Source organism: Cryptotermes secundus, unplaced genomic scaffold (genome assembly GCF_002891405.2).
Source record: "Cryptotermes secundus unplaced genomic scaffold, Csec_1.0 scaffold971, whole genome shotgun sequence".
NCBI lineage: Eukaryota > Metazoa > Arthropoda > Insecta > Blattodea > Kalotermitidae > Cryptotermes > Cryptotermes secundus.
This window is the reverse complement of record NW_019727793.1, coordinates 1,055,777-1,076,930: the sequence shown is the minus strand read 5'-3', so window position 1 is coordinate 1,076,930 and position 21,154 is coordinate 1,055,777. Positions and strand designations below refer to the sequence as shown.

Sequence of the window (21,154 nt, the reverse complement as noted above, 5' to 3'; positions counted from 1 at the left end):
TGCGTAGTTGTTTGAGGCACTATGCTACAAGCCGGGAGATCGCGGGATCAAATCCCGATGAGGTCATTGGATTATTTTTTCAATTTACCTAATCCTTCCAGCCGCACTGTGATCCTAGGGTCTACTCAGCCTCTAACAGAAATGAGTATCAGGAATATTTTGGGGGGCAAAGGACGGCCGACGCGTAAGGCTGACAACCTTTCCGCCATCTGTGAGCCGACTGTCTAGAAAATGTGGGAACCTCAACGTCTCACAACCCTATGGACCTTCACGGCCCGTAACAAGGATACATTTACTTTTTACTCTATAGTATTAAAATAATTTGTAATTTAATAAGTTGTAATTTTAAAATGATAATAAAAGATATAAAACTTTGGGAATCTATTTCGTTTTCTTCAGTTAAACCCTTCTGAATTCATAATAATTATGTACTCTTAAATTCCTGAATATAAAAGTGGGTGACCTGAATTGAATGTTTTCAGCTTTACGTCGATGGATGTAAGTGGTCTGCAAAGCTTAACCGATCTGACGATATGGTCTTCAGCTAAAATAATTGCCCACACCTGTCCTCTCGTTTTTTCTTTCCTTGTCACTACAGCCCCAGTGGGCCTAGACCTACCTCCATGAACTTCTCCGTTCACTTCGGTTTTTCACGATCCCGGTGTCCGAGCTAGCGAAGACAGTGCATGCCTTAGACCGCTCGGCTACCGTGACCGGCAGTGTATAAGAATAATATATAAGAATTCAGTTCGTACCTCACAGGAAACAAATCCGAAACCACGATCCCGGCTTCCGAGCGAGCGAAGACAGTACACCTATCCTCTACTATAGTATAAATCAATCATTCAATTCTGTCTCTGTTATTCTGTGTAGGTGGAGTTTAATTAAATATTCTCTTTTTCCATTTTTAATCTAAAATCATAAGGGCTATGGTATACCAAAAAAGAACTATAATTCTACCTATAACTTTGTGTGGATACAATTATCTCGCATACTAAGGCACTGAGAGTTCTTGAGAACAAGTTACTGAGAATAATATTTGGTTCTAAGACTGAAGAAATGACAGGAGGCTTTAGAAAATTGCATAATGAGGACTTCCATAATCACACAGTCCTGGAACATTGTTAAAAGTATTGCATGCAGAGGAGCGGAAGAACTGAGCACAAAATAAAATGCTTAAATACAGAATTTTTCGTATGAGATCTTGGTTTTGTGATACGTGCTTTTGCCAGTGACGAAAAACATTTCAGTTCAGACCTACTTCTCTAAAGAATTCCCCATTCCACCGAAGTGGCTATTCAGTACATTTCTCCTGATTATTTCGCCAGTCGACTAAAAACAGACAAAATATTTTTCTTTTTGTGCAGGGAGGCGGGGAGATTTTTTTTCTTCGTAATAAATATATGTCTCTACAGTTGTAACGCAGCGCAAGTAACATTTCACTTGTTTTATCTGTCACAACGCCCACTGCTACATGTTAGGATTTTTAAAACTGCAGAAGAGTTTCATAATCTCAATAACATTGAGAGAGAGAGACATTCTAGACTTCCAGATTCCAAAAGCGTATCAGCTTTCTGCGGGCTTTATATCACAGCTGTCATACAGTATTCAAAATGTACTGTATGTCCGTATTTAGCAGATCCGTGGGTCGAATACCGATTACTTTGTACCCAACTTCGAAGTTTACTTCTTTCATAAGAAGAAAAACTGCCTCTCTTAATGCAAAAATTACCAGAAGATGGGAGTAGAAATAACTCTCAAAAAACCCATAAGCCCTATATCGTACGCACCTGAGGGAATGGACAATATCCCTCACAAAACGGGTGTAGCATGATTCATCTGTTTTTACTGATAGAATCTTCCGTAGAACCACAAAGCAGATGAAGTTAATTACGTAATAAACTTCTACACTTCTGTAGCTCCAAGAATGGATAATGTAGAGATGACTATCTCGTGTTCATAGTGACCCTGCTCTGTGTCTACGAACATCATGAGGGAGACAAGAAAGTTTGGTCAAAAGTAAATAAAATAATAACGAATATGAATATTTCATTTTATGTTCTATATATTTCCTGTGCTCTACTCTGCTGCTTTATCTTCTGCTGGCAATATTTTCTAACTTTCTTTCTTCCACTCTTGTTATATATAAACAGTTTATAAATCCTTGGGCATTTTCACAGTAGAGAAACGTACACTTATATATCTGCAATAAAACGTAGGACAAACTGAAGGAAATATCATGAAAATATAGTTATCGTATTTTCTATACCATACAGCCATACAGAAAGGCGCAATATTCTGTTACTCCGAGGCTGTTATAAATGAAAGCCACAGTGGGCTTGTAGCAATGGAGCCCTTCAGTGTGATTTCTACTAGTCGTATTCAAATATTTCTCTCATAAGTCTCAGAAACAAGTCTATCTTAAACGCATTGTGGCGTATTTGCTCAATGCAAGAATTGTGGAGCCAGGTAAGGGTCGCATGCAACAATGGAGGAATTTTCACTATATGAGATGTGATGCGTACAGCCGTTACTGTGGAACAATTGAACGAACACTTCCGAGGAGACGAATTCACGCAACAGTAGGGGAGCTGTGTTTTCTGTGGGGGTCGTCCCGAGACTATATAAAGAGGATTTTAGGTAGATGAGAGATAGAATTGAGGTAGCCTCTTGAGGTGGCAGTCAAAGATGGCTAAGAAGAAATTGAAAGAAAGGAATTAGGTTGCACAAAGAATACTTCATGTGTACTGCAAGTTACAGTGAGACTGGTATAATTACTGTGTTGAAATCCGTTGCCAGAATACGACTAATGAAAACTGAGAAACCTAGTATGTGCGTAACAGTGAGTTGTAAAATTTGTAGATCAGCGATGGTACTATATTGTTTGTAGCTTCGATAGGTGTATAAAAGTGGTCAATAAATTCACACACTAATCAATATTCCATCTGTAAATCACAAACACCCCCTACACGTGACAGTATTTGAAACTGTTATATTAATTTGCGATTAACACGGATCACATGCAGCCGATTTGGGAAACATCTTCGGGATTGCAAAAGATCATCTCAACATGAGATGATATTTGTGCCAGAGACAAAGAATGCGATGGATGTAACGGGTTTGACTAGTATTTGTCTCCGCTGGGCACCTGACTAAGTCACGCGCAGTTTTCCTTATTTCGTGAAGTCAGAAGAGATCAGAGTACCCAACCATTATGCGTCTCATTTATGAACATCTCCCCGCTTCTTAATTCATAATAGCTCTAAAATTCGTATCTAAGGTAACCAGCACAGATAAGCGGCCTCCGTAGTCTAGAGGTAACGTTCCCACCTCATGACACGTAGTACGCGGGTTCAAATACCCGGCGGAGGTCGTCGAATTTTTAAGGGCGGAAAAATTCAGGGAAGAAGTCCTCCGGGAGGGACTTTAAGCCGTGGGTCCCGTGTCGTAGCTTTACGGCACGTAAAAGAACCTCATATCTCCAAAGGAGGTCACTGAGCCAAATTTCGGACGTTTCTCGCCCAACAGCAGTCTCTAATGCCTCTGGTAGATGGGGGAAGCATTATAGATACCTCTCAGCTAGTAGAGCCGGTCTCGCTGGCTGGGCGGGACTGATGGTAAGCACCAGTACCGGTAGGATATAGAGACTGGTAGAAATCATAGAGGGAAGCACAATGCACCAATACAGGTCTCAGTTCATGGGGAAACGCACCCTCTCCAGTAACTAACTAACCCACACAGAAACATTGAAGCAAGTACTTTATTTCGAAATAGGCGTATTATTATTATTATTATTATTATTATTATTATTATTAAAGAATTTAATTGAATTTAATTATTATTATGATCGTCCTTATTATAACCACTAAAAATATACTTATCTTACTTTTCTTATCTATTAATGATAACTTACTACCAAAAATAGAGAATTGGATACCCATGGAAGAAGATGAAAAGGAAGACGAAGAAGATTCTTACATGAATGAAAAAAGACATCAATGAGGAGCTGAGACCTGCAAGTTGGACAATTGGACAGAATTGCACTTGGCCACCGGAAGCTGACTTTGGTTTTCATGAAATCTGTGCAATTTGTTAACTTTCTGGACAAATGTTTTCTTCTCAAGAAGAAATCTTCTCTTTGATGTTAGTAAAACAAAACGTACATTTGTTAATTCTCTTTGGTTGCAGGTTGCGAGATACTGGACACGCAAGTACGGAGCGAAATGCTCAGAAGCGGCTTCTTGCTGAGCCCTCTCAGGTATAGTTGGCTTTCACTGAGCTACAGATCCCATAGTACAATAGCCCACTGCGTCTGCGCACTCCTTCCGCTGTTTTTGCCAACCGTACATAATTTCTCTGATCCTACTCCCTCCAAACCACCCCTACCTCCTCGCTCTAAATGATGGTTGATGTTTTCTGACAATTTCTGGAGCAAAAAGACAGGGGTTTCATTTCGAGGAAAATATATATTTTAAGTAATCAATTTAATATTTATATGTTTTCGTTTAATGGGTGTTTGTGTCTTCTTCCTAAAAGCTTAAAATAAATAGGTTAACAACTTATTTGTAAATTTCTTTAGAATGTTATAACGGAAATAGTATTTTTAATCGTTTTATTCAAAATGACGCCATAATATGTCACGTCCTCAGATTAAAAATGGTGGAGTTAAAGTCTCGATAAGGGTGTATCTACAATTGTATTGAATAAACAGTCACGGGTAGTTTGTAAGGGGTAGTTTTCCAGCTTCGGATTTGAAAGGGGGTTTAATAACATTTTACCCTTTGTAAAACGTGGTTTCCTACCCCAAAAGAAGAAAGTGCTATGAGTGTGGCTTAGAACTGGAAGCTGGGAAGAATATTTTGAGGAAGGAAATACCACGAAGGCGCATAAGATTGCATATTGAGCTTAATAATTCGTAAATTTTATCAAATGCTCTTATGATGATGAAGCAGAAGAGGGTTAGAATGGCGGGGCTTGTAGCACGCATTGGATAGATAATGAATGCGTCCAAAATTATAATCAGAACACCTGAAGAAAGAAATCACTCTATAGACCTAGACATACGTTGGAGGATAATATTAAAATTGATTTTAAAGGAACATATTGTGATGCGGACTGGATTCATCTGGCTCAGCACAGGGACCAGGGACAGGCTATCCTGAAACTTGACCAGCTTAAGGACTTTTAGTTTCCCACTATTAATTCTGCTCCATAGAATTAGTTACACTATAGATACATAAATATTGTTCAAGTTTACTTCAGTAGTTTGGGCTTGCTGCTTGTCACAAGATCTCCCCATCAATGCAATTGACGACGGATAAAACAGGGAGTGGTCAGTACAGCTTCAGGAAAATCCGTTTTGGGGCATCACAAACTTCCTACCACGATTCGTAACCACATCTTTTCATCGAAATTATATACAGTGACCCAAGAAAATCATGCTATCACCCCACCCCCCAACTCGTCTCTTCTTCAGCTTTTATAGAAAACATACTTCACTCGAGAAGCTACCATTCCACCCCTAACTCACCCCACCACTCTCGTTCCTGCCGTGCAAACTTATTACTTATGGATACTGATGACTTTCGTCAATGAACTGCAGCTTCTACCAGAATAAAAAAAAATGAAGCTACGAAAGAACCTTATGGAAGCAGAAGACGACTCCACTGCATAAGTAGGCTCTGGCCACTGTATAAAGGAGGTAAAGGATAATGGTATACGTTACATTATAACATTATTATACAGCCTGGAGAGACGCCATTTTGTGTCGAGAAGAAAGTTTCTGCTGATGCTCGTCTGCTTTTTCAAGAGTTGAATATCGCAAAGAAGGTACAGTCACGGATGGTCTGTCGAGGAGACATGCTGTTTCAATTCGTCAATAGCATGAAACTAAATTGAATATGAAGAATGCAGTCTTCTGGGATTTGGCACCGTGTATATGTGGTGTTAACCGACGTTTCGGAGGAACGTATCGCCTCCATCTTCAGGGTAGAAGAAAAAATATAAGAAATCTGCAAGCGAAGAGACCGTGAGAATCGGTAAAAGCAGACTGTGTGGAAATATACACAGCTATGTGAGAGGAGAGAGGGTAGGGGGGAAGGGCAAGTATACAAGTGAAAGCAGTAGTGTGGGAGGGTTCTGCTTTCTTCATAGTCACCGCCGTGAAAGCCTCAAATCTTACATAAATTGAATATGTTACGTTTTTTTTTTTTTTATAATTTTACCTACTTCTGCTGCATGTTCTCTCACTCTAAAAGGGGAACAAATAATAATCATGTTTTATATCAAAATGCTAAATAGGCTATATAAATCCAAAATATGTCAACTGACATTGGAGAAGATAGAATTAAGAAAGAGGAACTTTATAATATCACGCTTTTTGATTAAGAAGCAGGCAACATATACATTTTTTTTTTATTTAAAATCTCATGAAAACGAGAATTACTTTAAAGTGTATTTTAAGAAAATAATCTCGCAAATTTGATGTAAATTTGTATTTTTATTTCGAGCAACCCTCATATGAAGATTAACCTTACGTTTTTGTACAAGTATTTATTCATGTTTTCAGTAGCTGATAACATATTGCATTCAACACCAGCATGATCAGCGAGAAATGAATTGGAAAAAAAAAACTGAAAAAGCCGTCATGAGCTAATCAGGTTCGTGAAGGTAGTTTGCCAATTTTGAAAGGTTAAATGTCTGTTCGTGGTCATGTTCCAGAAGCAGATGTGTCCCAACCTCTTTCTCTTTATGGATATAGACCAGAAACAAATATAGTCACACCGCTTTCTCTGCAAGAGCCAGAATAACTCAGTCAGTATAGTGACTGGCTACGGGCTGGACGACCAAGGGATCGGAGTTCGAGTTCTGGTGGGGGCAAGAATTTGCATTTATTCATGTCGTCCAGACCGGCTCTAGGGTACACCCAGCCTCCTCTCTAATACCGTAAGTACCGGGGGCTTTTTCCCGGGGGTAAAGCGGTCGGAGCGCGAAGCGGCTGGGACGTGAATGTTAGCACTCACCTCCAACTATTGTCGAGGTCAAGAAAACCCTGGATTTACATATCCACTCTCCCATACGTCTTCATGGTGTAGTGCCTAATTAATTAAGCACAGGGACAAATTTACCTGTACCTTCTCTCTCTCTCTCTTTATGTATATGAACCAGACGCTGATGTGTCGCGTTCAGTTACAGTGAAACATCTCTTTATGGAGGTAGACCGGAAGTAAATTTGTCCCAGTCAGTTCTTGTCAAACTTATACGTGTTCGACCCCCTAGTAGCGTATTCTCAAAAAAAAAAAAAATTGAGAACAGTGTATGTAAATAAAGCAGTGCTTTTCCTAACTTGTTTTTAGTTATCTTTAATTAACTTCTTTGAAAACACCGAAACATAAGCACCAACAAAATGGTAATTCAGTTGTTAAAAATGGATGCATGCTAGGGTACTCAATGTAGTTTTAAACTTTAAAACGATAATTAATCACGGAAACCAGTGTGATCAGAGTTATAGCAGTGGGTTTTGAACATATCTATGAAACTTTTACACTTTTACCTCTGTTTCAAATTTCCGAAAGATCAATGGAGCTTTGATATCATGGTTAAAATCGTCCATACACAATAATTTTTTTTCCTTGGCACTACAGCCCCAGTGGGCCTAGGCCTACCTCCATGAACTTCTCTGTTCACTTCGGGTTTTCTAGATCTTACGCATTCGTTACGACTCCTTGGGCGGGTCATCATCTCGTCGCAAGGTCTCTACCTGCACACAAACACAGAAAAACCCACACACACAAACTAAACATCCATGTCCTGAGTGGGATCCTAACCCACGATCCCGGTTTCCGAGCGAGCGAAGACAGTGCATGCCTTAGACCGCTCGGCTACTGTGACCGGCAGTGTATAAGAATAATATATAAGAATTCAGTTCGTACCTCACAGGAAACAGATCCGAACCCACGATCCCGGCTTCCGAGCGAACGAAGACAGTACATGCCTTAGACCGCTCGGCTACCATGACCGGCACAAATATAAATTTACACTAATATAAATATTTTGAAAAATGAGAATTGCTGTGTTATGTAGTATGCATTGTAGACTTGTATAGTCTCTCAATTCAATATCATGTGTTCGTCCAAAAATTTCTGGCACTGATAACTATCCTGAAAGCCATTTTACAATGCAAGTTAGTCAGCATCTTGCAATATGGTGGCGTGGATTCACAAAGAATGAATTGTACGTGGTACAAGAGATATTTCCCTTTTCAGTTCCACTCCCCAGTTCCACCGTCCCAAAGACCATACACCACTATTATTTCTATCATCTTTCGCAGTAATGGTAATACCATTCCATTATTTTTTATATTTATCTTTTTCCTGTCTCTTCAAATTACTCCACGTTGTGTTTTTATTTGCTTCAACCCTCTACACCTCTCCCTGCTATTGCTCTTCTGTATCTTTTTTTTATCTCTTCCAGTTTCTGCCTTCTGTTTCCTTCTATCTTCATAATCATCATCACTTCCCTTAAGCATCCGGACCAAATATGACAGTTTCTCTGCCTCCCTGCAGGAAATGGCCAGATATAATTCTTCCTAACAGACTACACTCCTATGTCTTCTGTCTCTTTCTTGCATATTTTTCGCTGCACCCAATTCCCTCTGTCCACAGTCAACAGCCGTTCTTCTTCCTAGGCCTGTGTCCCTGTGGTATTAACGAGGCTGACAAATGACGAACGAGTATGTCCCGTCATTATTGAGGCTTCTTTCGGATGTTCTTATGTCACGTATCCATGTAATTTTGTTCCGCGTCCTTTAACGAAAATTTCTGAGAAGTGATAATACAGACTTTTCTTAAAATTCTCGAATTTGTTAGATGAAACTTGAAAGAATGAAGTTAATACGTGCAGAAAGTAAGGTAAGTTTAAATTGTCCGTGTGCTTAAATACTTAAGCACAACGCCATTGAGATGTATGGGGAGTGGATGTATAGGTCCATGTTTTCTTTATAACGAGACTAGTTGGAGGTGAGTGGTCAGCTTCACGCTTTGGCCGCTTTACCCCCGGAGAAAGAGCCCACTGGATATGAGTCTGGGTGGGCCCCAGAGCAGGCCAGGACGATATACAGAAGTTAAAATTCCTGCCCCCCACCTGGACTTGAACTCCGATCCTTTGGTCGCCCATATCTTATCCAGTCGCTATACTGACTGCTCTATTGCGACTCTCAATAAGTGTATAATGATTGTTCAAATGTTTGTGGCGATGGTGTTTGATTAATTGTACCAATGATTTGTTGGTCTTCGCCAGTCATCTGAGATGTATTTGAAGTAAACAAAGTTTGGAAGGCTTAGACATACATTTGAGCTGTAATGTATCCTAAAGAAATGGCATGGTGGACTTGATTCGTCTGGCTCAGGATGGGGACTGTTGGTGGGCTGTTGTGAACATGGTAATGAACTCTCCGTTCCGTAATGGAAATTTCTTGACTAGATATGCCACAGTTAGCTTCTCAAGTAGGACTCGGCTTTACAGATTTAGTTTCTTTGTTAGGTAGTTACTGAAAACCTCATATTTCGTAAAACTCAGTGTTTGGTTAAACATAGAGACGTCATATTAATGAAAGGTTCAGGGTGTAATCGATTATTACTTACAGGCCTAATTATGAAATATTAATACTTGTTACTTAATATCAATTTTATACTAAATGTGACTTATGCTCAGTTTTGCATTAACCATTCTGAAAATTTATGGCAAGGAATGCTCAGATAAGGGCTACTAGAAAGGTTTCTGATAGACATAGAAAACACCACTTCAAACAGTTTTTTATTGATGCGTTCATATTCGTGCCCATGGGATAATGTTTATCGAACAGTTGCCTAGCAATGACCGTCTCTTCTGACTCCATTATTCCAGCTTCTAGTTATTGGGGGACACAAAGACATACAGACAGCAAGATGATCTCATAATCTTCCTCTTATTGTTTCAAATTAAGAAAAGTAGGCTAAAAATAAATACGATTAATAACAAATTTGCCAGTGTAATGACAACCAGTCGCCTGAACAAGGAAGGAGAGCCAATCATCGAAACAACTCTAATGATATGTACTCACCAGTGAGCAAAGTTCAATATAATACGCGAACGTATTAGTGAAATCTTTAATGTTGTCACGTATCGGGGGTTTGCGTGACTAATAATAGTGGGTTCTGGATTCGATGATTGGACTTATTGGAACATCTTTACAATTACAATCAATTATGACAGTTCACAGTCAGTGACTCTCTACGACTCGCTCCATTCCTTGTTGCACTACAAGTGTCTTCCCTCCTACGTGACTGGTTTGCTTTTGATTTACGAGTCGGCCACTTCTTCAGCTCCCGATATTCTCTGGAGAACACTTCACAGCTGAACACTCAACTATTGAACTGCCTTCTGAATTCTCTTACGAATGAACTCTCTTTTACAGCTTCGGGAGGACCGAGTAGCGGTCATCACCTTCAGGGGTTCCACTACTGCTCTTCATGAATGTGTTATCTCGAAACATCCATGAATCGCTGCGTAGCGAATGAATAATTCCGTATCTGGCTCCACTGTTCTGGCTTTTAGGCGGTGTTTACTGAGCCGTTGCCTAGCAAATGTCTAATTCCGTCACATTATTATTTGCTAAATCCATTGGCACTTGGTAGGCCTAGGCCCACTGGGGCTGTACTTATCATCAGTAATCTGTCAGACGACAGGTCCACAGTCTCTTTCAAAACAATCCCTCCACTTAATGTGATCTAGAGCTTTCTCCTTCAAATGACAGTATCCTCTTCTGTCTCCAAGGTAATCCAGCATCTTCTTACGTCTTCTTCCTCGTCTTCTTGTTACTTCTATCCGCCCCTCTATCTTTCCTTCGATAACTTCTTTTAGAAGGCAGTTTCTGCGTAAAACATGACCAATCCAATTAGCCTTCCGTTTTCTTATTTCGTGTAGGATATTCCTCTGCTCACTGACTCTAATTAACACTTCTTCATTTCTCACATAATCGGTCCAACTGATCTTCTCCATCCTTCTCCAACACCACATTTCGAAACTTTCCAGATGTTTCTGATCTACTGCCCTAAGTGTCCATGTTTCAGCCCCATACAGAGCTATGCTCCAAATGTAGCATTTCACTAGTTTCTTCCTCAAATTTAAGTCTAGTTTGCTGGTAAAAAGAAGATTCTTCTTCTTGCTAAATGCAGCTTTTGCCATGGCAATCCTGGATTTAATTTCACTAGTACACCTTCCATCATCTGTTAACAATCTACCCAAATATTTAAAACATTTCACATTCTCCAGTTGTTTTTGGTTGGGGCTGTAGTGCCAAGGAAAAAAAATCCATTGGCCATACATTCTAATGAGTGAGATCATGCATTTTTGTGGATATGAAAAGTTTCCTTTGATTTATGTTATCTTTCTGAGTGTTGTGAGGTTAGCAAACTTATGTTACATTGATCATCTATCGCAGGAACTGAATCTGCCATCGGAGATGTTAACTGTTATAGAATTTTGTAACTGGACCCGGCAAATCCACAAAAGCGGAAAAATACTCGCAAATAAAATAAGGCCAGGTTCTCTTCTAAATAGACAAAAAAGTATTTGATGCTGTTTTAGTTTGTTAAACTATATTTCCTAAAATATTGACATAAATATGTCAGAGTTATTTGAGAACCTCCAGTTCAAGCACGAGTTATTAACTTTTTGTGATAAATTACAAATATATAAGAGAGTTTCTCTATTTTGATTACACCTAAATTCCTAATTACAAGCGATTGATCGATAATGTTGGAGTATTGGTAATGATCTTAAACCGTATTTGGGACATATTTGGTTCGACTCTTCTTAGACACATTGCCTATCTGAGTTTTTTCTCTAGTTTTATTCAGTCCCCTCAACCAAGTGCCAGGATCAAAGCTGAATAAGCACACAACCGCTTTCCAAATCCTTTCTAATTAGTCATTCGTCTCTCTTTCTACCGCTCGGCGCTATGTAATCTGGGTACTGAGAACATCGCAGACCCAAAAACACTACATGAAACTGGCAGTCAACATCTTGCAGGAAGTTCCTTTATGGGAATTTACAAATTCTCTGCTTTCCTCGTGCGCTTATATTTACATTTTGTTAAATACGTACTTAGCGGTGCGCGCGGTAGCAATTGGTTTGGTACTATGCTACAAGCCGGAAGGTCGCAGGTTCGAATCCACTGGCTGCCCCTCGCTATCGCAAGCTAGCACCGACTCCTCTGTGTCATCTCTTTCAGAGTCAGTTACTTTACGGCTGGACGTTTACCGCCAGGCGACAAGCCCCTTGAGACTCACGACCAGAGATTTCTTTTTCGACTGAATCCTTGCTGTTATAGCCCTTATGTAACATCCAGTCTGACGAGAGGGTGAGTTTGTCTTTATGAATATGATTCGCTTTTTGTCAAATGTACTTATCATACTTACAGCTTATTGGACTGAGAAAAGGCAGTGACAATCTCGTGTAGCGCAGTTGGTGTCCAAGCCACGATTCCAACTAGAGGCCTTCCGAAACAAAATGGACGCTTTACTGCATGACCTAACTTGCTCGGTTCGTATGGGCGTAAAACGTAGCATCACGAACTGAAATGAAAGACGTAGATTCAAGGTGACTGAGAAAAGACGCTAATGAAAATATTTGAAGCACAGAATGACAAAGTAAAGGGAGACCGGAGGAAAGTGCATAGTGAGAAGTTTCATAATTATTTATTTTCGCCAGATATTATTAGCATGCTTGGGTCGAGAAAGGTCAGCGGTTGGAGGCCTTTCTGTATGTATCTGTGTAATACTGCATGATGGTTTGCGTTATGTGAATTCTCGTAAGGTCTGCTTCAGCCGTCCTTTCTTTGTATACTTTCCTTATTATAAAGAATAAGAGAAGGCTTATGAAGTAATTTTGCTGTCTGTCTGTATATCGTCTATGTACGTGTATCACTCCCTAATTTCTTTAAGTTTATGAAGCTTATGAGAACACCTTGCTGTCTGTCTGTGTACCTCCTTTCATTGCTTTCCCTTGTTCGTTTTCCCTATGACATCCACATCCACTCACGAAGTCAGAGTAATCCTCGAAGAAGACCAGAAAGGGAGAATGTTTGAAAACCGCTTATCACAAAAGCAGAAGAAAACTTTTCCTACTTCCATTCTTCTCTACTTTCTCCATTTTCGATCCTCTCCCACTTTTAGAATCCTTCAACTTCCTTTTTTCATGTTTCCTTTCACCGTGCTCCAAACCAAGAGGGTCTTAGCTTGAGCTCGTCTTGAAGCAGCTTCTGGTAGAAGGAAGGAACATTTCCATATTAAATTCACTAGATATATCTTTATAAATAATAAATACGCCATAAGCTCCGCCTACTATAGCCAGTGTAATTCAATGAAGAGCACAGGAATTGGCTATGTTGCATTGGATTTTTTGGCAAATCCTCGTGGAGGACAAAGAGTGAGTCTGTAATCACAAGGGGTATAAGTATTTTTAAAATAGTTTTAGTTAATATTCTGCATTCTGGAAGATAACTTGCAGACAGATGGAGAAATTTAGGTCTTAAGTGGTGAAATGAGTTTAAAGTCTTCGTAATAAAAGCAAAAACAGAAATTTAGAATTTGTCAGTTTTGTCTAACATTTTGCATACTGTGCCTCCTTGGTTAGACTGCCTTCGATATCTGAGTTTAAAGGCAGAACATACAACAATATTCAACATTCTACTAAAGAAAGATCACTTTAATCCAAATACATGATAGTAATATGACTGAAATATTTTCTGTGTGTCTAAATATAATCTGATAACGGATTCATGAACACTTTAACAGAGTTACGAGATATATTTTTCTACCGATAAATTTCACTTCCCCCTCGTTGGTGTCTCCACTTTATCGTGGTGAGGGGGTTTGACGAGAAGACGAGGACGAAGACGTAAGAAGATGCTGGATGACCTTGGGGACAGAAGAGGATATTCTCATTTAAAGGAGAAAGCTCTAGATCGCATTAAGTGGAGGAACTGTTTTGGAAGAGACTGGCCCTGTCGTCTGACAGATTACTGATGAATGAATGAAGTTTGACTTCCGTAGAACTGTTCTTGGTACCGCACTGTTCACATATCAGCCATATATATTTCTCAGAAATGTTTCTAAAATGGCTTACGGCATTTATAAACCCATACATAGGATATTGCGACGTGTATAGCCATTGCTAGGCAACATATTCCCGCGCGAGCAAAGTCGTTCAACAATTGCACGTCTGTTGCTAGGCAATGAATCAGTAAACATGTCTCCTTAATAACAGAGGCTGTGTTTTCATTAAGGGCCGTGCAAAGTTTTTATAAGGAATTGTTCGCCAGATTAGAGAGAGAGAGAGCAATCGAGTAGTCGAGTCGGAAGTAAAGGGTCGAGCTTCGAGGCGCCATCCTGTCGGGATATGACCTTGGAAGCAGAGGAATTGGAGTCCAGTTTTCGGAATTGGCAGCTGCAAAGAAATGTTAAAAAAAAGAGTGAGAAGCTGTGAAAAGAAGACACCATGTGTGGTGCAGTTACAGTGAGACTGATATAACTACCATGTAAAATCCGTTGCCGGGATACGACTAGTGGAGACTGAGAACCCTAGCGCGTGTGTAACGGTGAACTGTACAGTGTGTAGATCAGCCGTAGCGCTGTATTTCCGTGTGATGTCTTTGAGGTGTCAATAAATACAATCACCAAATTCGAAATCCATCTTAGAATTCCCGGAAGCCCACACACATGACAATATTATTACACTCGGATTACAGACACAATTATTCACAGAAATTTAGACCCAAGCAATAAGTGTTTCAAAGTCCTACTTAAACAATTCCACAAAACTGGATACTCCAGAGAGTATATAGTGCGCTGTTTATAAAATCTCGCCTCATACAAACCGCAGCAACGTACTCCCTCCTTCACAAAAACCTACCATTGGTCTCTGTTTAGGGTCAAATAAACCAAGTCCATACCAAATGTTCCTATTTACTTAAGGTATGTTTTAGTACTACTACACCATTTAAATTTGGGTCTTCCAGTTCCATACCCTTCATTTTTGCCAATTGGTACTGTGTACGCATTTTTTATCTTCCCCAGCTGTGCCACTCGCCTAGATGAGAAAATAATATTGAAGTGTATCTTAAAGAAGTATGGCGTTCCGCCGGCAGTGAACCAGGGGTTTTCTTGACCAGCTGAGCGACAATTAGCGTCCAATAAGGACATTGCCCCCTCGTTGGTATCTCCACCTTATCGTGGTGAGGGGGTTTGAGTATGCCAAGGACCCTGAGAGCTATACCAGCGGTAGCGTAGCTACTGGCAGGGACTCCCTTGCTGGACAGGTCAAAGGGTAGGCATCAGACGAAGAGAGACACCAAAAACCAAAAACTGATGCCGGAAGCAGCGTCATCAGCAGCGACTTGAAGCACAGAGCAAATGATGCTCGAGATGGTTCAAGTTCGTATAGCAACAGGCGTGACCAGAGTGGTTTGAACGGCTGTTGTACTGCGATGTGGAAAGCAAATGGGAAAACTACCACATTATCACTTTTCCTGGATAGTCTATTTCCAAAAACAGAGATACCATGTATGCGAGATGTTACCTCTGAAGACAAAGAAACCGGAGGGGCAGATAGAAGTGCCCAGAAGACGAGGAAGAAGACGTAAGGAGATGTTGGATGAGCTTGGGGACAGAAGAGGATATTTTAATTGAAGGAGAAAGTTTGAGATCGCATTATATGGAGCAACTGTTTTGGAAGAGACTGTGGACCTGTCGTCTGACAGATTACTGATGAATGAATGAAGGACATTGTTTCATGGAGTTAGATAGTTGCTTTGTTATGTTATTTGTTCTAAATTTACTTCATTTTTTTGAAAATAGATTAGTATTCCTGCAGGACCTATGTACTTTGAGGTACATTATATTGATGTTTCTTGTGAATAAAATAATGTACTGTCGAACTCCATGAAAGGAGTTTAAACTTTTGAGTTGATGAGCAACTTTTAGCCTGTGAAGGTCTCTGCCCCATAAAGTTAATTATATTTGGTAAGAATGTTAATCCCTTTATCACAGAACTTCATTTTTAATTAAATTTTATTATAAAATATTTTTGTCCTATTCAACCCTTCTTTTCCGCAGTTGATGTTTGATCGGTGATGCCAATTCGCCAAGTACAGTACATGTTTTATGAGACCGGAAGAACCAAACTTCCTCCGTGAAGACGCGCCGACTCCTAGCGGCGGCATTGTCTGGAAATAACTTTGTACAACCCTGGTTATTATATCCCCCACCCCCACCGTATTTGAGGTTGGTATTGAGCTCAACTTTCTGTTTTGGACGTTTTTATGTTGCGTGCATCTATAATATTAAATCACATCAGGTTTATTTTATTTTTAGCAAGTGTTAGAATTCTTCCATGAGGAACGGTGGTAAGTTCTGTCACTACGAATAGACAAGAACCCTCCCCACCTTCTGTTCCACAAAACATTCGTGGGTTGGACCCTACATGCTGCAATCAAGTTTTGACTCTTCCATTTGTCTGCTCTCTGCCTTCATCAGTACTGTCCTCGTCCACTTGATTCCCAATAACAAGGAGTAGAGACAGGAGCACGCCCACTTCTGACACCAGTTTTTTCTACTGTTAGTTGAAGCCAGATGATGAGAAATCTCTGCGACCCTACTGGGTGCCGCACCCATCATGCCCATCGGTGTCATTGCAAGTGAAACAGCGGCCCTCTCAATAAATGTGCTGTCCGAAATACTTAAAATCACTCATTTGGTGCCCTCGAGTCGTGAAGCGACCGGCAGGGGCTGGATGAGCGAATTTTGATTCCTGGAAAGAACAGACCTCGTCTTTCTCTCCGCCACAACAATCAGAATTTCGGTAGAAGTCGACCCCCCTTAGAGCTCATGTTCTTCTAATAAGTCACATCTAGCTCTACGATATTCCTTATCAATTTTCTTGGAGCATTGCTTAATTCCAGGATACCTTTACCTTTACGTGTACGTCCATGCGGGATTTGTTATAGAACAGAATTAGCCCTCATTTTTAAAAACTGAATCCTTTTTCCTCATAAAATACATTTGAGTTTTCTGCGTGGTTCTCGGAATAAACAGTGATTATTTCCCTAAACGTCATTAACTGGCGGATTTAACGGAACTGCAGATTACTCTGAATAAGTTAGCAACTGAGTCTTCAAAATTTATTTAGGTGAATTAAAATTCTCTTGTTTGACTATTCGGTATAGCGACTAGGCTACGAGCTGTATGACCAGAGAATTGGGGGTTGATTCCAGTTAGGGGTAGGAAAATTTTCTTCTTTCCATATTTTTCAATGAATCCGGGGACAATATCCCCGGCAGGGGCATAAAGCTAACCACTCGCCTCTGTCTAGTGCCGAGGTCAAGAATGGCGGAGCTATACCTCCACACCCCCATACGTCTTCATTGGCGTGGTGCTCAATATATGAAGCCCAGGGATAAAGATCCCTTTACCTACGATAGAATTAAATGGTCATCAACTCTGCGGATTTTAAGAATTAGGCATATCTCGTACCATTCTGTAAATTTCTTCAGTACCTGCTTTCAAATATTTAACAAGAAAATTGACCTGTACACAGTCTACTTAATTATTTTATAATATAAATGGGGAAAAAATTAATAAATAATCACATAACTGAAAAAGTAAATAGTTTTAATTTCATTCATGTTTCAGTGGCTCTACAGCCATTTATTGGACCCTGGTCTCTTCTTCAGTTTCGTAATCATTTTTTTACACAGACAGTAGGACTCCTTGGACGAGTGATCAGCCAGTCGCAAGGCCGCTACCTACACACAGGACAATACAAACACAGAATAAACGCACGCACAGACATCCATTCCTTGAGTGGGATTCGAACCCACGATCCAAGCGAGCGAAGACAGTGATAGCTTTAATTACTTTGAGTATATATTTACAATATTAAACAGATTTTTAAAATAAAAACAAACAGATTTATCGAAATGTTCAGCTTAATAAAAAGAACACTGCATTAGGAAACAACAAAACAGATAAAATTTTATAAAGCAACGGCGGTACTTTTACTCACACATAGCGGCCTCCGTAGTCTAGAGCTAACGTTCCCACCTCATGACTCGTGGTACGCGGGTTCAAACCCGGCGGAGGTCGTGGAATTTTTAAGGGCGGAAAAATTCAGGGAACAAGTCCTCCGGGAGGGACTTTAAGCCATGGGTCCCGTGTCTTAGCTTTACGGCACGTAAAAGAACCTCATATCTCCAAAGGAGGTCACTGAGCCAAATTCAGGACGTTTCCCGCCCAACAGTAGTCTCTAACGCCTCTGATAGATGGGGGAAGCATTATAGATACCGACAAGCCAGTAGAGGCCGAACTCGCTGGCTCGGTCGGGACTGATGTTACGCACCAATATCGGTAGGGTATAGAGACTGGTAGAATATCATAGAGGGAAGCACAATGGACCAATACAGGTCTAAGTGCATGGGGAAACCCACCCCCTCCAATAACTAACTAACTATACTCACATATGAATCCGAAATTTGGACCAAAACAGAAGCAAAAGTTGAAAACGCAGAAATCAACTTTGAGGGGGTTATACATGGAAAGACCAAATACGAACCGCTAGAGCTACGGAAGAACTGAATATTTTTAATCTAAATAATAAAATTATAAAATAAAGATGACAGTGGAATCATCTCGTGATAGGAACGGTATATAGACTTATTCGAAAGAGACTTTTAGCGTGCATCCTCATAAAATGACGAAACATAGTTCCCTCATAGTTAGGATGTAGAGATCAACTTACTCCTCAAGATGAAGAAACAGACGAAACATGGCCTAATCCACGAAGATGATGATGATAAATCATTTCTCTAAAGATACTTCCTCAAAATCGTACTACAGTCACTTTAGCAAATAAATTGTTTCATGGGAAACATTTGTTTGTGTTTATTAATCACAAATCATACAAAATCATATTTACCTGCCTGCAATATTTAATTAGTTTTCAACATAATACTGAAAACATTTCCTGCAGTTATCCTATTGTTATTTTCAATTTTATAAAAATGGCTTTAACATCTACATAATTTTAATGGACCTATTATCATTGAAATGTTGAGGGTTCTACTGTTAATGACGTAACAAACAGGAAAATGGCAGCTTTTACGACTTCGTTTAGGCTTTTAATTATTTGGAGTTACAGACATAGATTTATAAATCTGTAACCATTAGAAACACAGACCTAAGGCTGAAACTCCATGGGGCAGAAGTCGATTCGTGTCCTAGGAGTCAATAAATTTGTCTCCGTTTATGGAGGTCGATGCTATATTACCGTGCCCGTAAGAGCCAGCCGCTGATCAATATCTCAAGTCATATAAAACCTATCCCTTTAACACTTTCCTTAATATGTTCCTCGTATCTATACCTAGGTCTTCCAAATGGTGTCCCTTGAGATTACAGAGCCCTAAGGGAATAGGTAAGGAATGGAATGTAGTATTTTGACTTGCTGTGTTTATGTACGGGTAGAGAGGCCTTGCGAAGATTTGATCACCCGCCCAAGGAGTCCTACCGAATATCTAAGATCTAGTAAACGGAAGTGAAACGGAGAGTTTCGTGGAGGTAGGCCAAGACCCAAACTGGGGCCGTAGGGCCAAAGGGAAAAATAAAATCGCTGTAGTAAGAAAACTCTTGTAAGAACCGAACTTGACGTCAAAAAAAGAAGATTAAAATAGGTCTTGGGAAATATGTTGTGAGGAATTTAATTGGGGTTAACTGGCTCTCAGTTATTTAATGGCGGACTTTGGTGACGTACGTGAGATCTTGTTAAAGACATACGAGTATTTAGTTTGCATGATATTAATCATGAAATCAGCCATTTAAATAAAATAATTTTTTCGTAAAATGGCAGTTAATTTCTCAATAACACTTAGAATAACAATTCAGTAAGAATCGTCTTCTAGGATGTGGCGCCGTGTAGACATATTATAAACCGACGTTTCGGAGAATCGTATTGCCTCCATCTTCAGGGTAGAAAAAATCCGCTAGTTCCTCGCTCACGGATTTTCCTTTCTTTTTTTTTTTTTCTTCTACCATGCAGATTGAAGCGAAACGTTACTCTGAAAGGTCGGTTTATACTATAGCTATACGACGCCACATCCGAGAAAACGGTATGCTTCATAGTCACCGTTGTGAAAACTTCAAATCTTGCAACAATTCAGTAAGTTTCACCTTAAGGTTATCACAAGCTTTGAAGTTGTCTCAACACAGTAAGCTTTCTGGAAGCAAGGATCTGGACTCGTATTTGAGAAGTCCTCGATTTGAATCTCAACAAGGACACTGAATATCGTGATTGAGGTTCTTCGTGGCTTTCCTCAGTCCCTCTAGGAAAATTTTTTAAGATAGAACCTGGGTCAGACTACAAGCGTTTCCTTCCAAATCCTTTCCTATTAATCATTCATCAGCCATTCTACCACCCGATGCTATAGAATTTCGACATTGAAAGAGTCGTTAAGTATTTTTCTATTGTTAGTGGGGTGGGACTAAGTCCCTTGTACTGCGGTCACTTCTGGCCTATTGTACCAGCCCCAGATGATAGGTGAGGGTGATTGTGGAGCAATTGGTGGAATGAAGATTGGCAAGGGACACCGAAGTACTCGGGGAAAACCTGCCCCAACACCACTTTGTCCACCACAAATCCCACTTGAGCAGACCCGGGATCGGGAAGGCAGCGACTAACCGCTTGAGCTATGGCGCGGGCCTTGAGTCGTTAAGTAACTCACACAAAACAAGGAGTCCTATCCTTGGTTTCCGATCATTGCATCATCGTGTTACCATACAAGTAAATCAGTAGATTAGTCCACACCTTTATAAGCTGATAGTCTCTAATTTGGTCCTGAAATTCCAGCCACATAAGTCCAGTCCGCATTCTCCCAATATCTTTCAGTAAGATTCGTTTTAATATTATGACCCCATCTGAGTATAAATTATCTCTTCCGTACATATTTTCCGGTGACTCATCTACTATTCATGTTTCATGTCCCCTCCCCCCATTTAATTTTCATTAATCTAGTATTACGTAATGTGTGGATCTATACAGTCACTCCTCCATACGCCTTCACCCTGTA

General features: G+C 40.0%; 1 long non-coding RNA gene across 4 annotated transcripts in view; it reads left to right on the top strand.

Annotated features, from left to right (window-relative positions):
- LOC111865038 overlaps positions 1-21,154 on the top strand; it is a 425,443-nt gene that overhangs the window by 298,816 nt on the left and 105,473 nt on the right. For 3 of the 4 annotated variants that reach the window (XR_002842892.2, XR_002842893.2, XR_002842891.2), the window contains one exon: positions 4,189-4,258. This is a non-coding gene — a long non-coding RNA (uncharacterized LOC111865038). Of the gene's footprint in view, positions 1-4,188; positions 4,259-16,239; positions 16,323-21,154 lie in introns of those variants that run through there. The other variant, XR_004513077.1, reaches the window with a different exon arrangement.